Here is a 17,230-nt window from a genome sequence, read left to right on the forward strand (position 1 = left end):
AAATTGTATTGAATCTATTAGGCCAATTTGAGAAGTATTTGTATCTTTACAACATTGAGTCTTCCAATCCATGAACATGGTACATCCTTTCTCTTTCCATTTATTTAGGTCCTTTTTTACTTCTGCAGCAATATTTAAAGTTTGCAGAGTAAGGATCTTACACATATTACATTTATTTCTGATGCTTTTTATGCCATTGTAAATAGCATCATTTTCAAATTTCATTTTTTTAAAAACTGGCATGGAGCCCAGTGTGAGGCTTGAATTCATGACCCTGAGATGAGGACCTGAGCTAATATCAAGAGTTGGACACTCAACTAACAGAGCCACCTAGGTGTCCCTCAAATTTCATTTTCTAATTGTTTATTGCTAATATATATATATATATAAATTATTAGATATATAATTGTTAATATATATTTATTTATATATAAATTATTTTTGTATATTGTCTTTAGATCTAGAAATTTTTTTTAATTCATTCTAATACTTTATTTAGAAATATTTTTGGGGATCGCTGGGTGGCTCAGCGGTTTAGTGCCTGCCTTCAGCCTAGGGTGTGATCCTGGAGTCCTGGGATCGAGTCCCACGTCGGGCTCCCTGCATGGAGCCTGCTTCTCCCTCTGCCTGTGTCTCTGCCTCTCTCTCTGTCTCTCATGAATAAGTAAATAAAACCTTTAAAAAAAAGATATATTTTTGGTTTTAAAAAATATTTTATTTTTTAAAGATTTATTTATTTATTTTAGAGAGAGAGAGCCAGTGGGGCAAGGGACAGAGGGAGAGAATCTGAAGAAGATTCCCTGCTGAGCATAAAGCCTGATGCAGGGCTAGATCTCAGGACCCTGAGATCATGACCTGAGCTGAAATCATGAGTCAGATGCTCAACTGACTGAACCACCCATGTGCCCCTAAAGATTTTATTTTTAAGTAACCTCTATACCCAATGTAGGGTTCAAACTCACAACCCTAAGATCAAGAGTCTTATGCTCCACCAACTGAGCCAACCAGGTGCCCTATTCTGTTGCTTTTCTTGCCTTATCATCCTTGCTAGGACCACTAGTATAATGGTTGAACAAAAATGTGTGATAGAACATTTTTGCCTTGTTCCTGACATCAGGAAGAAAATGTTTGATACTTCCCATTAAATATACTCTCAGCTCTAGGATTTTGTGGCTATCCTATCTCAGACTAAAGAAGTTCCCTTCTATTGCTAGTTTGCTCAGTTTTATTATAACTGGTATTGAATGTTATTAAATGTCTTTTTTCTCTATTTATTGAAATGATCATATTTATCTGTTTTGTGAATATAATAAATTATATTGATCTATTTTGATCTATTTTAGAATATTAAACTAAACTTGAATTCCTGGAATAAGCTCTACTTGATTATACCCATAGACCAGTACATAGCATGGATCAGAGAAAGCATGACTGGAGGCAGTGAGCTCACTGAGAAGGCTGGTGCAAAGGTCCTGGTGAAGGGGCCTGGACTAGGGCAGAGGCTGTGATAAGTAAAGAAGACACTCTGAGAGGATAGAATAAGCAAGATTCAGTGACAAATGAGAACAAGGGCTTCTGGTCTGGGCATCAAAGTGGGTGATAGTTGTGTCATCATCTAGGAAGGGGACTATAAGTCTGGGTGGACAGTGAATGATAAATTCTCTTTGATGTATTACATATATCCAGGAGAGCTGTCCAGAAGACAGGTGGCAATGTAGGCCTAGAAATTGCGAGGTGATAGAAGCTTTGAGAACAGAAGACATGGCCTGGGGGACAGAGTGCAGATGGAAGAGTGGAGAGCCCCAGGATAAGCCTCTGGGAAGCCCCCGTTAAGAGACAGAAGATGAAAAGCCAGGAAGATGTAGAAAAGAGCAGCGAGAAAGGATGAAGGAAACCCAGGACCCTGGGATATCAAGGAAGCCACAGGAGACCACATTCCAAGGAGAGAGTGGTCAACTGCATCAACCAAGAGGTCAGATGATGAAAGACCCCAGCCAGAGTTAGCTCCAAGTACCCCTGGGGAACTGAGGTAGGAGCAGATCTGGGAGGTCAGAGGTAAGAACTGGCTACTCTCACGGAAGCAGAATCAGAGATCTGGTCTTCACATTTCCTATGCCAGAGACTGAGGCCTAGTACGAGGAAGCATCTTGTTCAAGGTCACACACCATAGCTGAGGCAAAACAAGGACCAGAGACCTGTCACTCTAAGTCCCATCTAAGTCCCAGCATTTTCAGTATTGATTGCAATAACGATAGCTAACATTTGCAGAGCGTTTACCAAATGCCAGACACTGTTTTAAGCACTTAATAACATTAACAATTTAATACTTTTTTTAAAGAAGATTTTATTTTGGGGGTGCCTGGGTAGTTCAATTGGTTAAGTGTCTGACTCTTGATTTCAGCTCAGGTCATGATCTCATGGTAATGGGATCGAGCCCCATGTCAGGCTCCATATCCGGTATGGTATCTGCTTCAGATTCTCTCTCCCTCTCCCTGTGTCCCCCCCACCCCCACCCCCACTCATATGTGTGTGTGCTCTTTCTCTCTTATTTTTTTATTTTTTAAAAAGATCTTATTTATTTATTCATGAGAGACACAGAGAGGCATCTCTCTCTCTCTCAAGTAAATTAATCTAAATTTTATTTTATTTTTTAAAAATTAATCTAAATTTTAAAAAGATTTCATTTTTTTTAAATTTTTATTTATTATTTATGATAGTCACAGAGAGAGAGAGAGAGAGAGGCAGAGACACAGGCAGAGGGAGAAGCAGGCTCCATGCACCGGGAGCCTGACGTGGGATTCGATCCCGGGTCTCCAGGATCGCGCCCTGGGCCAAAGGCAGGCGCCAAATCGCTTCGCCACCCAGGGATCCCAAAGATTTCATTTTTAAGTAATCTCTACATCCAATGTGGGGGCTCAAACTCACAACCCTGAGATCAAGAGTTGCATACGTACTCTACTGGCTGAGCTAGGCAGGCATCCCTAACTAATTTAATCCTCAAAAAGTGAGATATATATTTATTTCCCATTTTATAGATGGAGAATCCGAGGCACAGAGCATGAACAAAGTCCATGTTCTTAAGCATTTCTCTATAATCCCTCTTTCAAACTTTATAAACTACCCCTCCATGGGGGCACCTGGGTGGCTTAGTGGTTGAGCATCTGCCTTTGGCTCAGGGTGTGATCCTGGGGTCCTGGGATCGAGTCCTACATCAGGTTCTCTGCAGGGAGCCTGCTTCTCCCTCTGCCTATATTTCTGCCTTTCTCTGTGTCTCTCATGAATAAACAAATAAAACCTTAAAAAAAAAAAAAAACTACCCCTCCATGGATCTGAAAATAAGGATCCTATCCTACAACCTCATGATTTCTAAGTCTGTATATATGTTCCCCTTGGCGTCCACAAAATATCACCAAGGCATTGCCACTCCTCTGCAATGTCCTTCTATAGCTCCCCATTGCCTACATCCTAACCCCTAAGCTGGCTCTAGTCCTCCGTGATCTGGCCCAGCTACACCTCATCACCCACCACAGCATCTCCCTTTGTGTTTCATTCAGGGCTGAAGAAATGGTGTGTTTTGCAGGTTGTGAGGTAGCTCAGAGAATCATCAGGAGAATTAGAGAAACAGACTCAATAATAAACATCATTTCTGGGAAAAACTGCAGAACTGGTCATTTGAGAACATGCTGTCACTGCCATTATCATAGCCAAACACCAAATGCTAGCACCTCAGTGTAGTGGCAAGTGGTGGTACTGTGCCACAAGCACCAATGCCACGTCTACGTCAGGGACCCAACTCTGCAAACTGTGCTGCCCCCCAAACCAGAAGCGAGTGTATTGCCTGAACCAGCAAGATGTAATATCATGTTGCTCCATCTGGAATCGAAGTTCTGGGCAAGTGCATGGGCAGAGCCTATGTCACATGTCTGCCTTCTACTTGCAAGAGTAGCTCAGATTTGGTGTTCTTCTATCTTGGGAAGGTGGGACTCATTAGGGAGAATCACCCACATAAAAAATATTCATTAAAAGATAGACAGCCATGAATATGATAAATGTCCTTAATACACATTCCATCCTATCAACCAGCAGTGCCCTCTCTGTTCCTAATGAACTATGGAACTCGTTTTTTTTTTTTTTTTTTTAAGATTAATTTATTTATTCATTCAGAGAGAGTGAAGAGAGAGGCAGAGACACAGGCAGAGGGAGAAGCAGGCTCCATGCAGGAAGCCTGATGTGGGACTCAATCCTGGGTCTCCAGGATCACACCCCAGGCTGCCGGCGGCGCTAAACCGCTGAGCCACCGGGGCTGCCCTGGAACTTTTTATTTTTATTTTTATTTTTTTTTAAAGATTTTATTTATTTATTCATGATAGTCACACAGAGAGAGACAGAGAGGCAGAGACACAGGTAGAGGGAGAAGCAGGCACCATGCAGGGAGCCTGACGTGGGATTCCATCCCAGGTCTCCAGGATCGCGCCCTGGGCCAAAGGCAGGCGCCAAACCGCTGCACCACCCAGGGATCCCTGCCCTGGAACTTTTTAAAGGCATCCTTAGGGGGTGCCTGGTGACTCAGTCGGTTGGGTGTCCAGCTCTTGATTTTGGCTCAGGTCCTGATCTCAGGGTGGTGGGATGGAGCCTTGCTGCAAGCCCCACACTGAACAGGGCAGGGGGATGAGAGGGGATCTACTTGGGATTCTCTCCCTCTGTCCTTCCCTCTGCTCATGCTTTCTCTCTCTCTCTCTCTCTCTCTCTGTCTCTCTCTCTCAAATGAATAGATGAATATTTATTTATTTATTTATTTATTTATTTATTTATTTATTTTAAGAAATAAAGGCATCTGGGACGCCTGGGTGGCCCAGTGGTTAAGGTGTCTGCCTTCAGCTCAGGGTGTGATCCCAGGGTCCTGGGATCGAGTTCCACATCGGGCTCCCTGCATGGAGCCTGCTACTCCCTCTGCCTATGTCTCTGCCTCTCTTTCTGTGTCTCTCATGAATAAATAAATAAATTCTAGAAGAAAGAAAGAAAGAAAGAAAGAAAGAAAGAAAGAAAGAAAGAAAGAAAGAAAGAAAGAAAGAAAGGCATCCTCTCAGTATTACATCTTCCAGGAAGCTTTCCCTGTTTCCCTGGCTCCCAGTGCATCTCAGCCTGTCTGGGTTGAGTTGGGTGCCACTCAACCCTATAGTGCCCTATAGATCTCATGGCACCAAGAACAACATACTAACATGCTGTGATTGGCCTCCCCTACCACCACTAGATCACAGATTTCCCTGAGAGCTGGAGAATTTTTGTCTCACTGAGATTTCATCACAGGCAATATAAACCTGGTGAATGTTTGTTGAATGAATAAATAGATAAATGAAGAGATTAATAAAGAGGGTGAGTGGGTGAGTTGTCCTCCACCTGGACCATGGCAACAATAGGAGCTCTTCCCGAAAACTGAGGCACAAGAGAAGGGATATAGGGGCATCTGGGTGGCTCAGTCGGTTAAGCATCTGCCTTGGGCTTGGGTCATGATCCCGGGGTCTTGGGATTGAGTCCCAAGTTGCACTCCCTGTTTAATGGGGAGCCTGCTTCCCCTCTCCTCCTGCCCTCTTGTTCATGCTTTCTCTCCCTATCTCTTTCTCTCTCAAATGAATAATATCTTAAAAAAGGGGGGGGGGGAATGTAGTTGAATAAGGGAGAGAAGAGACTACTGGTATATCAGACCAATATAACAAACAGGGCTGTTAGCATTGCTTAGATGGTGCAGCCTCCTGGTAGTTCTATTGGCTGCAGGGAGAAATATTTTGAAAGACCTGGAACTAGGGATAGAATTTTGGGTTCCATTTGAAACCTGATAGGGTTGCTGTGAGTTTCCGAGCCAGCAAAATGGAGCAGAGCAGATAGACCTGCACTCCAGTCCCTTTTTTGGTTACTGTTTCCCCGAGTGGCTTAGACAAGTATTTTTATGTCCTTGTGCCTCAGTTCCCTCATCTATAAAATGAGGATGCTAATGTCTCATCCCTCCTGGGGGGTATGAAAAATGCATTTGTAAGTTTGTGGAAGTTTCTGGCATGGAGTTGGCCCTCAGAAAATGGGTCCTTTCTTGCCCTAGCCACGAGTTAATGTTTCCTGACTCTCCCTCTGTCTTCCCTCACAATCCTTCTTCCCACCCAGGCTTGTCCTCCTCCCCTTTTATGACACACAGCAAATTTTAGGTGCTTTTTATTTTTTTATTTTTTATTTTTTTTTTAATTTTTATTTATTTATGATAGTCACAGAGAGAGAGAGAGGCAGAGACACAGGCAGAGGGAGAAGCAGGCTCCATGCACTGGGAGCCCGACGTGGGACTCGATCCCGGGTCTCCAGGATCGCGCCCTGGGCCAAAGGCAGGCGCCAAACCACTGCGCCACCCAGGGATCCCTTTAGGTGCTTTTTAAAATGCTTACTTAATTCAGTGAGACCAAAAAAGTAACTTTTTAAAAAAAAAGATTTTTTTTTTTAATTTGACAGAGCACAAGCAGGGGGAATGGCAGGGAGAGGGAAAAGCAGACTTCCAAAGGAACTGGGAGCCGCATGTGGGACTCGATCCCAGGAACCTGGGATCATGACCTGAGCCAAAGGTAGACACTTAACTGACTGAGGCACCCAGGCGCCCCAAAAAATGTAACCTAAGAAACTAACTCACCAGCTCACCAGTGTGAAGCTATTATCAGTGTTAGCAGCTGGGCAGAGGGCTAAGCCACACTCAAGCCTTCCAGGGTTGTTCACACCGTCCATATGCAAAGCCATTGGCAGGAATGCAGGCACCCCTATCTTTATATGGATTTCTGAAAAGGAGAGTGTACCTCACTCAGTAAATGCTTATTCTTCTAGAAGCATCAGGGCGGGGTGGTGGCCACCTACATTATTTTGTCTGTTCAGCATTTGTTCCCCTCCTTTGGTGACTAAAAAGCTTGCTTTTCCTTTCAGGAACTCACTCTATCTGGATGAGGCCGAAACTTCAGGCTACCTGGCTAATCAGAGCATTCCACGGCCTTGAGCTCAGTGATTGGGCCTGAGGCAGTCACATGATCCACATCAGCCAATGAGAGGAAGACCTGGGATTCTTGGCAGAGTTACCAGGAGAGAAATGTTGCTTTTTCATGGGGATTACCAAGCGGTAGAACATAAGCCTGGAACCATCAGTGCCCATCTTCGAGGCTTTCTGCGGGAAGCTCCTGTCTGTGAATGAAGCCAGAACCAAAGAGAGCAAAGCCAAAAGTTAGAAATGCATATGTATGCAAGGGTGGTATTGGAGTCCCTGGACCCAGCCAGGTCTGAAGCCAGCACTACTCCTGGGTTTTTCAGCTACATGAGCCAAAAAAAATGTCTGTTTTGAGTAAGCCACTTTGAATTAGGTTTCTGTCATTTCCAAATTAAGTCACCAGGTGTGAGAATCTTTTTCTATCTAAAAAATCACATTAGGAAAAAAGAGCTTAACAAAGTGGTAATAGTGGCAGTCACCCACAGACAGCCCTGGGGGCTTGTGGTACAGGGCTGGGCAACAGATTCATTTTTTATTATGTATACAGATTCTCTAAAAATTTTTTCACCATTAGAGTGGATTTTCAAATTTTTATATTTTCATATAAAATTCAATCATTTATATTCAAGCCATGTAACTTGTTATTTAAAGAACAATAGAAACAATTTGTTCACTTACCTAAACACATTTACTTATTTCTTAATTATAGTGTGTAATTTTAGAAAATTTGAAAAGTACCAAAATATTGTAAAGAAGATGATTCCAAGCGTCTGTAAACCCATCATGGTTGGCATTTTTTTTTTGCTCTTTAATTACTTTTCATATTTTTGTTGTTGTTCAATCTTATTTAATTCCTACAGCAACCATATGAGGTAAGTACCACCAGTGCCCCATTTTACAGAGGATAAAACTGACTTATAAAGAGGAAAAGTGACTCACTGAAATTCAGAGCTCCTTTTTTTTCTTAAAGATCTTATTTATTTAGCCAGGATGGGGGAGGGGAGGGCAGGGAGAGACAGAGAGAGAGCGAGCACAAGCAGAGGGAGCAGCAGGCAGAGGGAGAGGGAGAAGCAGTTTCCCCACTGAGCATGGAGCCTGATGTGGAGCTCAATCCAAGGAACCTGTGATCATGACCTGAGCCAAAGGCAGATGCTCAACCAACTGAGCCACCCAGGCACCCCAAATTCAGAGATCCTAACTGATGTAGGGATGGCTGGGTGGCTCAATGGCTGAGTATCTGCCTTTGGCTCAGGTCCTGTAGGAAGCTCCCTGCAGGGAGCCTGCTTCTCTCTCTGCCTGTGTCTCTGCTTCTCTCTGTGTCTCTCATGAATGAATGAATGAATGAATAAAGAGGTCCTAACTGATGTATATATCACATATGGACACACCCATCATAAAATATAAATTGAGCGGGAAATGTCTCTGCTGTGTAAGTACCTTATATTCTCATGTTTTTTACTTAAAATTGTATCATAAACATTTTCCATAACATTGACTATTTCTTTAAAACATGATTTTTAATGGCCATAAAATATTCTGTAATTTGACTGAAGCATTATTAATTTATCTAATTATAACCTATGGGTTTTATAACTATTTAGATGTTTCTCATCAATTTTATTGTGATAGGCTTGCTAGTATGTGAATGTTTGCTTCCCTGGTTATTTGTCCAGGTTAACCCCCAGAAGTGGATTTACTGGGTCACAGAACATGAGTCTTCCTGGCATAAGCTGCCGTGCTGTTCTCCAGAAGGGCTGGATCCAGGTAGAGCCTCGGCAGCACCCATGGGCATGCCCAGGCCACCACATCTTCACTAGTACTGGTCACGGTTTTACTCACCTACACACCACACTCCTTTCTGTAACATAGTAAGTGTCCACATTTGCACTTACTCTTCTGTGTAGAGTGTAAATATTCTCAGATATAGACAGGACAGCAAGTTTCAAAATTTATTGTTGCTTTGTCATTATCATTTGCAGTTTGGGCATAGGTCCATTACAAGCCTCACTCATAAGTTGGAAATGGAAGACTCTTGGTAAAGAAAATCCAGTCATGGTTGAATGAATGGAAGAAGTAATTGGGAATGTTGTGGACTATGAAGCTGCTAGCAAAGTGTGTGCTCAAGAAATATACATATCTAAACTAAATTCCAGACAGAATGAAGATTTTAATATAAATGATGAAATCATGAAAGTGCTGGAGGAGGGTGCCTGGCTGGTTAAATCGGTGGTGCATGCTACTCTTGATCTCACAGTTGTGAGTTTGAGCCCCATGTTGGGGGTGGAGATTATATAAAAAAATAAAAATCTTTTTTTAAAAAAGTGCTGGAGGAAAACATTGATGAATTATTTCATAACTTAGAAACACCTTCAGTTATGATATTATCCTAGAAGCTATTCAAGAAATGAAAGAGGGCAGCCTGGGTTTAGCAGTTTAGTGCCACCTTCAGCCCAGGGCCTGATCCTGGAGACCTGGGATGGAGTCCCACGCCAGGCTCCCTGCATGGAGCCTGCTTCTCCCTCTGCCTGTGTCTCTGCCTCTCTCTCTCTCTCTGTGTGTCTCTCATGAATAAATAAAATCTCAAAAAAAAATAAAGAAATGAATGATAAATTTGAGAACATAAAAAACTATAAATTTCTATAGGGCAAAAACCTTGTAAACAAACTCAAAAGATAATTAATATATATTATATATACAGATATACTAATATATTTAGACACATATACATATATGTATATTATGCATACATTAATATATCTGTACATACATAAACTATTGTGATTTATAAACACATGTCAAATTTTATTAAAGTATAATTTTTAAATTTTATTTATTTATTTTGGAAAGAGAGAAGAAGAGTGGGGAGGCAGAGGCAGAGGAAGAAAGAGAATCCTCAAGCAGACGCCCTGCCAAGCATGGAGCCCAATGAGCAGAGGGGAGCTCGATCCCAGGACCCCCAGATCATGACCTGAGCCAAAATCAAGAGTCAGCCATTCAACCAAGCCACCCAGGTGTCCCAAAATATAAACAATTTTTATAAAATGATATGACTAACAGACATAAAAGCAGATAAAGGATTCAAATAAGCTGTTTGCTGAAAAAACAAATACAAATGGTCAATAAGCAGTAAAAAGATGAGCAACCTCACTTATAATTAAATTAATTAATGTAAATTAAAACAAAGAGAAACCAGATTGTCAAAACTGTCAATGAGATATCAGACTGTCAAGATGAAAAAGCCTGCTAGAATGTTGACAGGGAGGAAAGCTAACCGCAACATTCATACGTGCTTAGTGAGTGTGTAAAAGGGCGTCATAATTTTGGAAGGTGATTTGTTTACCTATGGTGTGCAGTACTATGAAGCTGTTAAAAAGAATGAGATGTACCCTTACATAACATGAAAAGAGGTCGAGGATATAGTATCAAGTTAAAAAAAGCAAGGTACACGGCACAGTACCAATATCATAAATTCATTTGTTAGAAGTGGGAAGGATAGGGCAGCCCGGAGGAGGGGTGGGGGAGCTCAGCGGTGTAGCGCCGCCTTCAGCCCAGGGTGTGATCTTGGAGACTTGGGATCGAGTCCCACGGGCTCCCTGCATGGAGCCTGCTTCTCCCTCTGCCTCTCTGTGTCTCTCATGAATAAATAAATAAAATCTTAAAAAAAAAAAAAAGAAGTGAGAAGAATATATGCATGAATGTGTTTAGAAGTGTACAGAAAACATTTGGAAGGGTACACAGAAAACTGCTAACTAAGCTGGCTGCCTGTTGAGGCTACCTGAGTAGGTTTAGGCGGGAGGAGAAGACAGTGGGGGCTTTTACTTTCCACATTTTCTGTACTACTTGAATTTTTAAAATACCACACATGTTTTATTTGAAATACACAAAAGTGTGCATACAATAGTGTTATTTCCCAAACGAAATTCTCAAAGGCTCCTCTTTTCCTATAGGATCAAGTACAAAACCCCAACCTTCTTCCCACCATTACCTTTCACCCAGTCCCCTAACACACCCATGTTGCTTTACACTCCAGAGATCTTACCGTGCTGATTCTTGGTCTGCCATTCCCTATTCCCCATCACCTGCCCGGACACTCCTCCTCATCCTTCAAGACCCACTCAGGGACTTCCTCTTCTAGACAGTCTTTCTGGATTTTCCATGATAAAATACTCCATTGTGTATCCCTCTTACCTTGGCTCTTTCGATTTCTTTTTTTTTTTTTTTTTAATATTTTATTTATTTATTCATGAAAGACCCAAAGAGAGAGGCAGAGACACAGAGGGAGAAGTAGGCTCCCTGCCCGGAAGCCCAATATGGGAGTCGACCCTAGGACCCTGGGATCATGTCCTGAGCCCAAGGCAGATGCTCAACCACTGAGCCACCCAGGTGCCCCTCGATTTCTTATTAAACTTTATATTTGTATCTGTCGGCTTTATAGACCTGGAGCTCCTTTGGGGGTACGAGTACCCAATATCTAAGCCTAGTTAATGCTCCTAGAAGGAAAAAAAAATGAACACACCAATTGATATGTCTCTATTCCACCAGGTTGTCTTTATTTTTCAAGATGTCTTCTTCTTCTTTTTTTTTAAATTTTTATTTATTTATGATAGTCACAGAGAGAGAGAGAGGCAGAGACATAGGCAGAGGGAGAAGCAGGCTCCATGCAGGGAGCCCGACGTGGGACTCGATCCCAGGTCTCCAGGATCACACCCAGAACTGCAGACGGCGCTAAACTGCTGCGCCACTGGGCCGCCCTCAAGATGTCTTCTTTCCCAGCCTTTTCTTCATGGTTTCCTAAAAGTGACACCTGGTAAGTGACCCCAGCACTATCTCTACTGAAGAAGTTGGTATACGTGCACACACACACACACACAGACACACACACACACTCATATGCTTCAACTGCAGTGTAATACCATCCTGTGCCCATAAACTCATGAAGTCCCTTACTCAGGGTCAAAACCTCGATGTAAGCAGCCCCACTGTTGGATGCTATGCCTTGAAGGCCCTCTTTCTGCCTGAGGCACACCTATCTAGGGCTTTTGAGGAGAACCAGGCTCTTTGCTGTTCTCAGACAGGAGCATGGGTGACAGAGGCAAGGGAACCTGGATGCTCTTGCCGTAGGGGTTCAAGTGCTTCCTTAGATTTGGTTGGAGGCCACGCCCTCAGCATACAAGTCTCAGCCCTCTGATTTTACCAAGGAAACTTTGAAGAGATACTATAGGAAAATGTGCTATTTTCTCCACAACAGTTTTTGTTTGCTCTCTATGATCCCAGGTTTGATCTCTATGATCTTGTTTGATCTTGTTTGCTCTTACAGCCATCAGTTTTTTGCACATAAGCAACAGAAATTGGCTGTGGCTCACGTGGGCCCAAAAGGAACTCATAGGAAGGTTATGGTATGGCTTGTAGAACCAAAGGAAAAGCTGGACCACTAGGCGTTGGAGAGAACATAGGAAGAAGACTTCTGGAAACCCAGTTAACAGGACCCAGCAGCCTCTTGAGGCCTGTATCAGGCGTCTCTTGTGCCCTGCCTCACATCCTCTCAGCCTCGCATGTGGCCTGTGGTCTTCTCTGCACAGGTTTTGACCCAGTTTGCATGACACTGTCCATTTCAAAGTGAGATGTGCTGCAGCCTCTCACTTCTGCCCCAACTTCTCCTGATGCTGCCTCCTGAGGTGCCTGTGGGAGCCTACTGGGCATGCATGTATGGGCAACCCAGGGACATGGGGGTGTCTGCCCTTACCCAGTGGGGTCAGGGGCCAATAGACACTGGCTTCTCCCTTCTCGTCTCCCCCATCCCCTTGCAGACTGTTCTGAGACTCATACTTCCTTCCTCAGAAGGCTCCAGTGGGCTGGAGCATCCAACATCATAACCCTTAGATTAGATTTCTCTTCCCAGTTTCTCTCCCCTGCTTCCTCGAATTACTTCCCGAATACATTTCCTGCACAGACACCCTTGCTCAAGCACTAAGTTCAAGGGAGACCAGATTAAGACAAAACCTCGTCCTGGGGATGAATGATTATCTTGTGAGATAAGTCAAGGTTCAGATTCTAAGGAGACCATTCAATTGTTCAGGCTTGAATCATAGTCTACCTTTTAGCCAATTTTTTTTTTAGATTTTATTTATTTATTCATGAGAGACACACAGAGAGAGGCAGAGACACAGGCAGAGGGAGAAGCAGGCTCCATGCAGGGAGCCTGACGTGGGACTCGATCCCAGGTCTCCAGGATCACGCCCTGGGCTGCAGGCAGCTCTAAACCTCTGTGCCACCAGGGCTGCCCCTTTTAGCCAAATTGATGGCAGACACCTCCCCCATCCCCAGTCCCCTGAAAGGTTCTATCCAGTGTTTGGGGGATAGCCAAGCCAGCCAAGGTGGCTATCCGAAGAAAGGCAATAGATGCCTCTCAGGAGGCTTCCCTACATCTTGGGTCTTGGGTACAGACCACATCTAAACCAAGCTCTGTTTCCCACACAACACTTCTTGCATTACCTTTCTCAGTGTGTGGCACCACCATTCCCCCAGATGCCCGAGCCTGAACCCTGGGAGGGAGCCTCATCTGCCTCTTCTCCACCACAGTCAAATTGCTCACCCAGGCTGACAACTTTGTCTCTTTTCCATTTCTTTGACTTTTCCTGCTCTCCAGCTCACTGCCCTTGCCTATTAGTATTCCAGCCGATCTCCTTGCACTCACTTGTGCTCACACCCTTGCTCTTGCTCTCTTTCTGTCTCTGTCTCTCTCTCCTGCAAACTGTTTAGCTACTAGAGTGATTTTCCTACTGTGGATTTGAACAAATCACTTTGTTTAAAACTCTTGGCCAGGGGCACCTGGTATACAACTCTTGATCTCAGGGTTGTGAGTTCAAGCCCTACGTGTGGAGTACTTTACTCAAAATAAAAAAATAAAAAAATAATAAAACTCTTGGCCAGCTTGCCACTGCCCTCAGGACGAAGTCCTGGAAGCTTTGATGGCATAATCTTGTCATGACCTGGCTCTACTGGCCTCTGTCTTGTCAGCCCTTGGCATTCTTCTTCTCCACACAGCTTCTCTTGAAGCCACACTGCACTACTGGCCATTGTCTTTCATCTATTCCTGGTACCTGGAATGCTCTTCTGTGATGGCATGCTTTCAGCTGCAAGTAACAGAACACCCTAATGCAAGCTAGCTTACACAAACAGGAAAGGCCTTATCTTACTTGGCACAGAGGTGGGATGAACCCCAAGCACTGTACAACCCACAGTTCAAAAAGTGTTGAGGAAGCAGCTCTTTTTGTCTCTTTTCTCTGCTACCATGGGGATCTGATTCAGTTGAATCTGATTGAATCCTTTCTCGATTAAAAGAACATGGCAGTGCATTCAGTCTTCACTCCTAGACACGACAGTTGCCTCAAGAAGAAAAAGAAACCATATCTAGCATCTCTTCATTTGATGCTTGAAAGCTTTTCTCAGAAGCCCCCTGGTGGACTTCCCCTCAGCTCACATTGGCTAGGATTAGTCACATGGCCATTACTAATCCAATCACCAGTAATGGAAATGGAATTATGACTGGTGGAAGGAATGCCAGGCGGGGTGGGGGGTGGAGTCAGCCTCCATCTAAAACTGCCAACACCTTTCCTTTTCATTTGTCGGGCTAACTTATTTCAAAACTCAACTCAAGTGTTAGGTCCTCTGGAAAATTGCCAAACAGAAACATCCCTCCTTTTCTTTGCCATAGGCAGCACCCCTGCCCCCAGAAATGTATAAAATCTTTCAAAGCAAGAAGCTGGTTCTTATTCATTCTATATTCCCAGAGCCTAGCCCAGAGCTGGCACAGTAGAAACTCCATTAGCTCGCTGAAAATTCCTGTTAATTAAAAAAACTATTAAAAAAAAGGATTTTATTTATTAAAAAAAAGATTTTATTTATTTATTTATGAGAGACACAGAAAGAGAGGCAGAGACACAGGCAGAAGGAGAAGTAGGCTTCCTGCCAGGAGCCTGATGTGGGCCTTGATCCCAGGAAGCTGGACCACCTGAGCCAAAGGCAGACACTCAACTGCTGAGGCACCCAGGTGCTCCCCCACCAAAAAAACCTATTCTTTAAATCATAATGTATCATCCCATATACATTGTCTACAACCAACATATTCCATTTCACTATATATTATAAAAATCTTTCCATCATATTGTAACATTTCTAAAAATAGCTACATAATATTTCATAGTATTGACACACTATACCACAAATTATTTAACCAATCCCTATGGGTCACTGGTCTTTTAGATTGTTTGCAGTTTTTTAACATTATAAACAATGTTGTGGTAAACTTCCTTTTACATAGATCCTTGACAAGTGTATTTGTCCCCTATGATAAATCCTCACAAGTGATGTGTGGTTTAAAAAAACAAATGGTTGCAAATTCTTTGATACTCCTCTCATCAAGAGGTGTGGTCTACATCCCCTTCCCTGAAATCTGGGTGAACTCTTACAGCTTTGACCACTAGGACACAGTACAAGTGACAATTCTTACCTTTTAAGGCAAGCTGATAAAGTTACATGTACCTTATATGGGATTTGGGAAATGTTCTTTCTCAGTGTTCTCTCTTTTGAAACCTAGATGCCATGCAGTGAAATGCACAAGTTACAATCCTACTGAACCCAACTTTTGAGTCATCCCAGCCTAGGCATCAGATTTGTGAGAGAAGAAACCTCCAGAAGATTTCAGCCTCTAGCTGTTGGAGTCTTGCTAGCCAAGTGCCCAGATACCCCAAAGCAAGGAACAGCCACCACTACTGTGCCATGTCTGAGGTCCCCAGAATCCCTGAGCATTTTGAGCAAATGAACTGTTGCTTATGCCACTAAGTTTGGGGTAGTTGGTTATGCAACCATAGCACCTGGAAAACAGGGAATTTCTCTTGCAAATAGCATACAGATTTTAAACCTTTTGATTCTTAATTAAATACTTAATTAAAATTGTGTAACTCAATGCAAGAACACTTTTGCCTCCTTTGAGAATCTGCCTCCATGACACAGGGGGGAAGGTGTTTATCAGGGCTGTTTCCTTGAGTAAGTTTGTCCACGTGTCTACTTAAGATTGGGTTCCTCGGGGGGCACCTGGGGGGGGTTCTGTCAGTTAAGTGTCTGACTCTTGATCTCAGCTCAGGTCTTGATCTCAGGGTCATGAGTTCAATCCCTGTACTGGGCTCCATGCTGGACATGGAAACTATTTAAAAAAAAAAAAAAAAAGATAGGGTTCCCTAAAAGAAACTCCAACTTTGAGACTTGTGGCCAAAGGTTTATTGTGAAGTGCTCTTGAAAGATGTGCCTGTAAAGAAAGTAGGAAGGCAGGACTGGTTGGAGGCAGAAGCCGACCAGTAATCTTGCTGTCATTGAAGCCTCAGTTGATCCTACAGAGAGCCGTGGAGCTGGGATGGCCCTTCAGAGATGTCCCAAATTGAGGCAACGTAGCAGGCACTGCAGCTCCACATTAGCCACCTTTGGGAGGGGGTGTAACTAACATTGAGTGAGGATCCCTGTAACAATATCTCAAGCAGCTTAGGACAGATGGGTTAGCCTTGAGGAGGAAATCTGGGTGGAGGACCAGAGCATCCACTATAGCCACCCCTTGCTCTGTCCTGATTCATTTGCTGCCATGAAGTCTGACCCATGTGGGAATCACTTCTCCAGAATTCTGGTTGGCTTTGTTTCCTGGGAAGCTTGAAAGAGAAGTGTTAGAGGGATGAACCACAGCACCAGCTGTAGAAGTCTCAAGGCCATAACTGATACTGGTGATTGCCCTTCCACCACCTTTCTAGAGTGCCCTCGCATTTTGCCAGTATCTCTTCTCACCTAGGCAGCTTTTCTGGTGGAGACCCAGACCCTCAGCCAGGAAGGGCTTGAGCCCTGCGTTACTGTGGTCTGCTTGACATGTCCATGTGCCATTAAAACTAGGCAAATGGCGTGAAGGACACCCCGGTGGATCACCTGAGCATGACACATCTTCTCCTCTGCTCCTGTTGCTTAACTACATGGCTGTAAGTCCTCCTTTTGACCAGGGTCAATTACTCTGCTAGTATGGGGATTCTTTTCCTTGCTGATGGTGTCTTAGCTCAAAGAGTTCAAAAGTAATCAGGCAGCAGCCATGGTTTAAAGTTCACTGGAACTGTACTGTGTCTTTTGATGGAAACATGATCTCTTTGGGACCTCCCAACCTTCAGAGCAGGAAAAGAAATCTCTTGAGGGGGGCAT

General features: G+C 43.5%; 1 long non-coding RNA gene across 3 annotated transcripts in view; it reads left to right on the forward strand.

The window, feature by feature from the left end:
* Positions 1–15,963, forward strand: part of LOC112647071 (uncharacterized) — a 31,555-nt gene extending 15,592 nt beyond the window's left edge. For 2 of the 3 annotated variants that reach the window (XR_007410852.1, XR_007410853.1), the window contains 3 exons: positions 6,949–8,871; positions 11,611–11,810; positions 15,600–15,963. This is a non-coding gene — a long non-coding RNA (uncharacterized LOC112647071). Of the gene's footprint in view, positions 1–6,948; positions 8,872–8,982; positions 9,421–11,610; positions 11,811–15,599 lie in introns of those variants that run through there. The other variant, XR_004815854.2, reaches the window with a different exon arrangement.
* The last annotated feature ends 1,267 nt before the right edge of the window (positions 15,964–17,230 follow it).

The sequence above is a fragment of the Canis lupus genome, chromosome 5 (genome assembly GCF_003254725.2).
Source record: "Canis lupus dingo isolate Sandy chromosome 5, ASM325472v2, whole genome shotgun sequence".
Taxonomy (NCBI): domain Eukaryota; kingdom Metazoa; phylum Chordata; class Mammalia; order Carnivora; family Canidae; genus Canis; species Canis lupus.